Here is a 10,219-nt window from a genome sequence, read left to right as displayed (position 1 = left end):
TCTACCTCCCTCCCTCCATCCCTCCTCTGCTTGACTTTATTTTTTCTTGGCTCTTATCACCATCTAACATCCTAAATATTTCACTAATTTATCTTTATTTTTAACTGTCCCCCCTAGAATATGAGTTCCACAAAAGCTGTGATTCTTAACTGTTTAATACCTTAGCCTATTGTATGCCTTTGGCAAATGGTGCTTGGTAAATAGCAGTTGCTCAATAAATAAATATAAAGTACATGTTGAACCAATAAGTGAATGATTAGGAAGCCAAGATGTGGCTCAGCCATGTATCTATCTATACTTATACCTGTTAGACATGCCTCCCTGGATGACATTGCTTTTAAGTGAAAGCTCATTCTGATGTTCAACTCTGGCTAATGAGAAAACACCTCTCCAAAATATAGCCCCCACTATTGGGGTGAAGATTCTCTAAGGCTCAAAGAAAACAGGGAAGGAAAGAGAAGTTTCTAGAAGTTTTTAGTCAAATCAGAAGATAGGTAGGAAATACTGGTTGTCAACCCTCCAACCTATACTCAAACACAAACAGAGCTACTATTGGTAACCATAAATTGGGGAAGAAGAAGCCTCTCGTTTGCACCAACCAAGCATTTTGGGACCAGGAAATTCTGTCTGAGGAAAGAGAGAATATCACTCACAAAAGCCTCTTGACTCTGCGGCAAAATACTTGGATGTGGAAGAGAAATGTGGAAGGAAATTTCATCACAGGAAGACAGAAGGACTCCAAAACATTCTGTAAAATTCTTTATAAACTTGAATGTTTTAGACTATTTCTGTACCTTCTCTTTATTCATTCCTTCAACTCTAAAATTTTTACATAGCATAAAATCTCATGTGCAGGGAGAGATTGGTGAACAGCTTGGAGAAGCACTTATCAATGTCCCAACCATTTACATACCCTCCACAGCCTTTTACCATTCATCTGCAACCAAACAGTTGTTTGCAAGAAAATGCTGAAATCATGAGTTACTTTTTTCCTGCTACATTCATTATAACTTCTCAGAATATGTTACCATGGAAGATTTCGTGTGAGAGAAGGAGGCAGAGAAGTAAGCGAGCGAAAGGGAGGTGGGAGAAAGATTAATCAGGTTAATAGCAAGAAAAGAAAGGCATTATCCAAACTTGAAGGGAAAAAAATTTTGCAGAACTTGACAGGGAGGAAAAAGGGAGCTGGTAACAGCTCATCTACAAGAAGGTCTTTGGCTCTAGAATTATCTTACTACAGTCACTTCTTAGACTGCCACTAAAGGAACTAATTATGTGGTTTTCTTAGGTCTGAACAAATCCTTTTCTATACTGCTCTTTACGGCGGACTATAGCATGAGTCAGAAAGTCCAAGAGCCTGATAATCTCTATCCTTTGTAGCACCTGCTCCAACTTTATGTTAATCATTGATGGGTAATCTTTAAAGCTGAGAGCTACACACTTCCTACTGTTGTATCTAAAAATCGATAGGATACCAGATTCAGTGGATGAGATCATCATGATCTGTATTTTTAGACATTAATTTTGACTTCAATTTTTTCAGGAAAATAGATTCCAGGGAAAGCATTATTTTTCCTTTAAAAGTCTTGAACATACTTAATGATATAAAAAAAATGAAAAAAATGTCCTGCAAAGACAATCATTTTATAGCAACTTCAGGCTGCTGATACATTCTAATGATCTTTATTAAATGGGATTTCCTTTCACTGTGGTCAATTTATTTTTTTACTGTTAGTGGTGTGATAAGGCTGACAACTACAGAGCAGCTTAAATTTTTTTCAGAAGTATTACACCTAGAAAGAAGGGATTTTGTGTTGTTTTATTGTGGTAAAGTATAGAGAAAGTAAAATATTACCATTTTAGCTATTTTAAGTGTACACTTCAGTGGCATTAAGTATATTCACAATGTTATGTAACTGTCACCACTTTTCATATCTAGAAATTTCTATCATCCTTAACAGAAACTCTGCACCTGCTAAGTACCAATTAACCATTCCCCTTGACCATCAGTCAGTTCCTGGAAATTTCTTTCTTTTTTTTTTTTTTTTTAAGATTTTATTTTATTCGACAGAGAGAGAAAGATCACAAGTAGGCAGAGAGGCCAGCAGAGAGAGTCGGGGGGAAGCAGGATCCCCACTGAACAGAGAGCCCAATGCGGGGTTTGATCCAGGACCCTGAGATCATGACCTGAGCCAAAGGTAAAGGCTTAACCTACTGAACCACCCAGGTATTCCAGTTCCTGGTAATTTCTATTCTACTTTCAGTCTCAATGATTTTGCCTGTTCTAGATATCTCTTAACAGTGGACTCACACAATATTGGTCTTTCTGTGTCTGGCTTATTTCACTTTGCGTATTTCATGTCATAGCATGTATCAGAATTTCATTGTTTATTAAGGCTGAATAATACTCTGTTGTATGCATATACCACAATTTGTTTATCCATTCATCAGCTGATGGACATCTGGGTTGTTTCCACCTTTTGGGAATTGTGAAGAATGCTCTTATGCACACTGATATACAATGTTTTGCTTTTATATATAATGATGTTTATTTTCTCCTAAAAGATTCAAAGATTTTTTTTAAATTAACTATTGTTTGGCCTCTTGACAAATATACCCCCACATCAAACTTTTAGTTAAGATTATTTTCTTAAAGTTTTTCAATTATATGATTTCAATTATATGATTATATGAGAGAGAGAGAAAGTAAGCACAAGTCGGGGTGAGGGGAGCAGTGGGAGAGGAAGAAGCAGATACCCTGATGAGCAGGAAGCCTGTTGTGGGACTCAATTCTAGGACCATGAGAGCATGACCTGAGCTGGAGGCAGATACTTAACTGACTAAGCCACCCAGGTGCCCCTATTTAATTTACTTATTTAGTAAGTCATTTTAAAAAGTCTCTGTTTATCAAAAGACAACATTCCCAGTGGATTGCGAGCAATTCTGCCCAGGTCCATGTGGGGCAGTAGCCTACACTTGGAGGCTGCATATTGGAACCAAAAATTACTAAAACTTCAATCCCTGCACTGCAAGAACAAAACTGGATTCTGTGGGTCGACTAAGACTTTGGTATTTTTCACACTCCTCCCTTGGGAGTAGGATGGAGGTGGGGGGAACTGAGAAGTCCAACTCTCTAATCACATGATCGATTCTCCTGACAACCAGCACCGCCAACCCTCATCTTTAGGGGTTTTCTAAAAGTCACCTGATAACTCCATTGTAGTTGAAAAGGGCTTATTATGAATAACAAGACATCCATTTCACTTGTATGGCTCAGAAGTGACTTCAGGAACTTCAGGATAAGAGACCAAATATTATAATAAAAGATCCTTCTGTTTCTCTTATCAGAAAATTCCAAGGGCTTTGGGAGTGGTGTACCAGAAACAGGGACAAGTGTAAGATACGTATACATACAAATGTATATACATACATGCATTTAAAATCCCCAGTGTGTTTATTGGGATGGTTTCCCACTTGTCTTAATTCAGGATGCTTTTATTTTATTTTTTAAAAAAGATTTTATTTATTTTTTTGACACACAAAGATCACAAGTAGGCAGAGAGAGAGGAAGGGAAGCAGGCTCCCTGCTGAACGGAGAGCCCGATGCGGGGCTCGATCTCAGGACCCTGGGACCATGACCCAAGCCGAAGGCAGAGGCTTTAACCCACTGAGCCACCCAGGTGCCTCTCAGGATGCTTTTAGCGCTGCTTTCATCTGAAGGGGCATCCTTCTGCAAGCCTTGCTTTTCCTACTGCAGGTTGGTAGAGGACAGTGGAATAGCCAACACAAAACTACTGTTTGTGCATGGCTGAAGATGGTGGTCATTTGATACCATTCTGGGTATTTCACATCCATGACGTAGGACTTGGGGTTTTGCAGCAGGCGCTTCTTGTGTTTCCTCTTCTCTTCTAGAGAGGGATGAAGGAGATCCTCTGTGAGAGGCATGTTCTTGTGAGGGAAGTCATCACTGTTGGAAAATAGATTTTGTATTATAAATCACAATATCACACCTCCCCAATGTAGTAGGCCATCATACAGTCCCATTAAAGGCCTGGACAGAATTTAAGAGGTGAAAAAGGGGAGACTTTCCTCCCCCACACCCTGGCTGTTCTAGCTGGGCCATTGGTCTTCTGCTCCAAGGCTGAGACTTCCACCATTGACACTCCTGGTTTCTAGTTCTTCAGACTTGGACTTGGAGCTACATCACTGGCTCTCCTGGGTTTCCAGCCTGCTGAGTGAAGGTCATGGGATTTCTCAGCCTCCATAACCACATGAAACAATTCCTTACTTTAAAAATCACATATATAGGGGTTCTTGACTGGCTTAGTCAGTAGAGCATGTGATTCTTGATCTCAGGGTCATGAGCTCAAATGCCATGTTGGGTATAGAGTCTACTTAAAAAAAAAAAAAGAAAGAAATGTGGAATCTCAGGCCCCACCCTAGACCTTCAATTAAAAAAAAATCTATATATTGATATAGAAATATGCTACTCTCAGTTCTGTTTCTCTAGAGAACCCTGATTAATATGCAACTCAGTTATTCAGAACACCAAAATAAAAAACAAAATTGGAGCCAGGGATAAGAGAATTGTATGGGAAGCAATTCAACTTTCGGCAATATAAGGCTAAGAACCATAACCAATCTGAAGGTATTATGTCATTATTTTTCATCTTTTAGTATGCAGTCATTTGAATCACTTCTGTACCAGTTGCTGAAATTACTCATTTAAGGAGAGCTAAGTCTGCTCCATCTAAAAACAGAACCCACACAAGAGGAAAGATGGTAAAATCTTTCCAGCACTTGGTATGAAAATATTTTAAATATTTATCATTTGGTTTCATACATATATTTTAATATTTTATATACTGCCTGCATCCTTCATGCTTATCTACAACTGTGCACAACAGTAATTTCATTGATCACAGTTGGACAAACTATGGTCCATGGATTGTGTTTAGATGGCCAAGGTAGAAATAGTTTTTACATTTCAAATGCTTTTTAACAAATCAAAAGAATAATGTTTTGTGAGTCATGGAAATTACATGAAAGTCAAATTTCAGTGTCCATAAATAAAATTTTATGGGAACACAGCCACATCTATTCATTTACATGTTATCTGTGGTTGCTTTTAAACTAGGATAGGGCGTCAAGTAGCTGCAACAAAGTCCATATGGCACCCTGTAAAGCCTAAAATATTTACAGTCTGGCTGCTTACAGAAAAAGTTTGCTGACCTCGGTCCTAGATAGCAAAAGGGTGCTTGTTTCATTTTCTTTGTGCATTAATTGGCCTTTCTAATGAGGGCAATAATTCAGACGTACCACTAACATAGGTTTTGACTAGGCCACTCAAAATCTCTTGGATAGGAATAGGTTTTACTAAGCTATTTTATAGTCCTCACAAGTCTAGTCCATAGGGTGTGCATAATAAATATCTACCCACTAAATTAGTAAGTAAATAACTGGTGAATCAGAGAGCACATGGCCTCAGCAAGAAGCTAAAGAAAGGTGTACTTATTCTTGCTGCATGCCCACATGGAGCTCAATGGCACATACTTCAAGAAGCATATCTGTTTCTGATATGACAGCTCTTTTTTCCTCAACGGATTTATAGGACATTAAAGTCACGGGGTGGGAGGACACTTTGTTAACCAGAGATGGTATCCTAGAATCATAGATCTAGAAGGGCAACACTTCATACAGCTGTTGACTTGAAGCAGGACTAGGCTTGAATCACTCCCAAAAGATAAATTTGCTCTCTAATAATAATAAAAACGATCCAGAGAGACTTTATAACTTTCTGTGGTTGGAAAAAACAGAAGGTCGCAACTAAACTCTTAAAAAGTACCTCCTATTCCTCAACTTAAGTCTGCATGTTGCAACGGAAGCAAGTTTTTGAGACCATTCATTCAATAACTTTATAAACAGCATTGGCCATAAAGTTTTGATATCATGTCTCCCTTCCGCTGGCCACCTTATTCTTAGTTTGGGGGCAGTGCTTGGGCGTTTTTATGTGTTTGAAAGTTATCACCACTTGGGGTGCCTGGACGGCTCAGTCAGTTGAGACTCCCACTCTTGGTTTTGTTTTTTTTTTGCTTAGATCATGATCTCAGGGTCCTGGGATCCAGCCACACACCAGGTTCTGTGCTTTGCGGAAAGTCTGCTTGAGATTCTCTCCCTTTCCCTCCCCACCGTACCCCCACCCGACTCTCCTTCTCCCTTTCCTTCAAATAAATCTTAAAAAAAAAAATCGCCACTTCTGGTATCCTCGGTATGCATAATGATGGAGATTAATAAATTGTGATAGTAAGAATATTAGATTTGGGAGTGCCTGGGTGGCTCAGTTGGTCAAGCATCCAACTCTTGATCTCAGCTGAGGAGCTGAGGTGTTGATGTCAGGGTCGTGAGTTCAAGGCCCACGTGGGACTCCATTCTGGGCATGGAGTCTATTAAAAAAAAAAAGAATATTAGATTTGGAGTCTACAAATCAAATGGCTTAAGATAGCGTCTATAATATTGTGGATATTCAGTGACTATTTGTTCTCCTGTCCTTTTCTCTGGGAAGCTGGATGATTGGCAGACTCCATAAGCAGCAGTTTTCTTACCCACAAATTAGGAGATATGGGAATCATATGAGACATTTTTAAAAACACTCGGTAACCCTATGAAGTATTATGTAATTGTGAATTATTATAAGGAAATGAGAATTCAAAAGTATAAGAAAACTTCTGTGAGGAGCAGTCCAAATTCAAAGGTCAGAGAGTCAACTTGGACATGTCTTTCCTCTACCCACTACCACACCCACTACCAGATTTTGAGTTCAGAGAGATTGTTGCCTTGATAAACACAGACCTCAGGGTCTATACAGTAGACAAGCCTGGCTTCGTTTCTGTCAACTGGCACTTCATCAGTAATCCCCCAGTGATTTCTAAATGAGGGTCCTGACTTGTGCTGAAATTTGCCTTGGAAGTTTTTCAGAACAAAGATTTTTTTAATGTGTTTCATTAGAAGTTATAACGCATTATTGGTCAAATATTACAAATTACTTTGCCAAATGGTGTAAAGAATATATATAGATTTTTCTAAACAGGAACTTTTTAATTCAGAGGTTAAGAGAACAGCATCATTCTGGCTATTTTATACTAGACTGAGGAGGAAAGCCATTTAAATACACATTGATTACTTCAAATCTGAGGGAAAAAGTATTCAATTTTAACAATTATGAATACTCTTTCTTTCTTTCTTTCTTTTTGTTTTTATTTAAAGGATTTTGCTTCTAAGTAATCTCTACACCCTACATGAGGCTCAGACGCACAAGCCTGAGATCAAGGGTCACACACTCCTTCAATTGAGCCAGCCAGGTGCCCCTATAAATACGCGTTAGTGTTTCCGTTTTATAAAGGGGCCATGGTTTTGTTCTAGAAGTAAAACTAACACTTTGTTTTATTTCTATCTCTCTTTGTCTGAGGGCAATATTTTGGCTGTTCAGCAAGGTCACTGTTCCAATTACTCAGTTTGCTGTTACAGGAAAGTAACCATAGATAATATGTAAATATGGGCAGGGCTGTGATCTCATACAACTGTGTTTAAAAAACAAAAGACGAGCGAGCCTAGAAGCTCTAGTTTTCGGACTCCTCTTTTCACGCTAATAAGTAAAGACCACCAGAAACAGCTTACTTTTACCCAGAAGAGTAGCAGTACAGAAAGTCCTGTCCCAGGACTGTATCTGATCTCCAGCTTTCTGTCATCATCTGGCCCACAGGAAATCTGATAGTCTTGCCATCCCAAAGGACTTCACACTGGTCTACTACACTGATGATGTAATGATTGGAACAAGTGAGAATTCACAAGCACGCTTTATGATTCTCAAGGCATGTGCCGGAGGGCGGAAGATAAACTCTCAACAAGTTAAGGGCTTGCTGGTTTGGTCAAGTGCCTTGGAATCCAGTGGCTCAAGGCCTGTCAAATTGGGGTGGGGGGCGGAGATTAAATTTCTGCATCTTGCATCCCCTACCACTAAGAAACATTCCTAACTCATACTGTATATAGTGTCAGAAAATTATCTGACTACCCTTGAGGATAATGAGTCATATGTTATTTGTTGGTACTAAGCATCATTTCTGTTCCCTTTATACTCTCCCTTTTATCACAGGGTCTGGACAAATGGGAACTACATTTCCCATAGTCCTTTGTCAGAACGGTTCTCAATGCAGTTTAGATCCTGCTAATGAGATATATACACACATGGATTAGAAGGCAGGAGAGAAGTAGAAGCCATTCTTCTTTCTCCCGCAGTGGTGGTGGAAATGTGAACTTAAGACAGGACTTTTTGCATCAGTTTCCCTTCCTGCTTTTTATCCCGAGGCTGCAAGGCAACCGTGATTACTGATTTCCATCTCTTGCATTTTTTCTGACTTCTGCACAAAAGCAACAAATTTCAGATTCAGTTTTAATGACTCTGGAAGCTGGGGGCAGTTCCCCAACTTTCACTCCTTAAGCCCCATCAGAAGTTCCAAAGTACCTATTTTTCTGGCTTCAAATGCTTAAAGTGGTTTCTACTTCTTTACAGAGCTTTGACCACAGAAAGAAACAAGATCTAATTCATTTTTGCAGTTTCTGTATTACCCAAGAAGATCTGTTAATGAAGTGCAGCAGGATGACTGAGTAGACCCATCGCACGCATATTCTAGTAATTTTGTCGTGAAGCCCTCTGTGGCATCATTCTATTTCTTACAATGGTGTGGATCATTATTGTGTGTGTCTAAATCTCAAGCAAATGAGTTCTCCTTAGGGATTAGTACAGCGTATTATCTCTCCCTGCCATCTGGCTGTCTGATATGAAGAAATAAACAAGATATTAGTTGAGATAAACAGTTTGCTTGGGCACTATCTCTTAGTAAATAACTTCAAGAGCGCATATAATAAGAAAATGATATAAAATAATCAAGAAGTGGTTGTGCTTTGAATATTTATGATCCTGGGGTTTTTTTTAAATTAGCAGTTTATTGATATATATGTTCAATTCAACTAAATGCACAATTAAAGTGCAAAATTCAGTGGATTTTAGTACATTTACAGAGTTGTGCACCCATCACCACAATCTAATTTTAGAACATTTTCAATATTCCAAAAAGGAACTCTTTGAAACAGGGCCCCATAAAATTAATGAAGATAAGACTATTGGGAAATTCAAAGTTTATTTTGGAGAACTGTTTCTTCTTTATCAGCTCTCATTTCTTTTCAGACCCCACTAATAAGTCACTAGCTGTCTCCACAGAGGCCTAGACCGACACAAATGAAGGTCGCTAATATGGTTCCAGCCTATAAATGAACAAGGCCATGTATTCCTTACCTGAGATATGATCCCAAGACCCCATCTCCGAGCATGCCCATAGCCCCTCTCCCCGTCCTCCAGAAGACCTCCTAATGTCAGATGCCAATATTTGCCTCATTTTAATGTTAAGTCTCCACTCCAAAACAAACGTGGGATGTATATTACATATATGTTTGCTTAATGCACATTATCCATCTTTCCTTACCAATAGTATAAATTTTCCTGCCCTTTTCATCAATATGTATGTAATCCCAAACCCTGTGATTATAAAAACTTATTCTAATCTGTTGGGGGAGCTACCTTTTTGTCTCTTCATTTGGCTGCCTCTGGGATAAACCCTTTCCTTGCCACACATTCCATATCTCAGTAACTGGCTTTGCTGCAAGTTCTTAGGTTCATTTGTATTTGTGACTATTCCAAGTTATCACCTTCTCCTCTCTAGCCATAAGCAACCACAAATCTACTTTTTGTTCCTATGACTATGCCGAGCCTGGAATTCCTAACTTTCCTACATCCTCCCCAATGTTTGCTATTGTCTATCTTTTTGACTATAGCCATCCTTGTGAGTATGAAGTATCTCACTGCGGTTTTGATTACATTTCCTTAATGAGTTATGATGTGGAGGATCTTTTCATGTGTTTATTGGCCATTTGTATATCTTTGCTAAAATACCTGTTCAAATCATTTATCTGTCTTTTAATTTGGTTATTTTTTTAAAGTACTAATGAGTCAAAGGAGTTTTTGAAAAAAAAAGTTTTCTAATTACAAGTCCCCAACCAGACATATGATTTGCAAATATTTTGTTTTATTGTGTGGGCTGCATTTTCACTTTCTTGGTAGTGCCCTTTGAAATTTAAAATTTTGATGCAGTCCGGGAGATAACCAGGC

At 38.7% G+C, this 10,219-nt stretch overlaps 1 pseudogene; it reads right to left on the bottom strand.

Annotated features, from left to right (window-relative positions):
- Positions 1 to 3,698: 3,698 nt before the first annotated feature.
- LOC122899571 lies at positions 3,699 to 3,945 on the bottom strand (annotated as a pseudogene).
- Positions 3,946 to 10,219: the final 6,274 nt, after the last annotated feature.

Source organism: Neovison vison, chromosome 1 (assembly GCF_020171115.1).
Source record: "Neovison vison isolate M4711 chromosome 1, ASM_NN_V1, whole genome shotgun sequence".
NCBI lineage: Eukaryota > Metazoa > Chordata > Mammalia > Carnivora > Mustelidae > Neogale > Neogale vison.
Note: the sequence above shows the minus strand (reverse complement) of the source record. Positions and strands in the feature narration are given on the sequence as shown.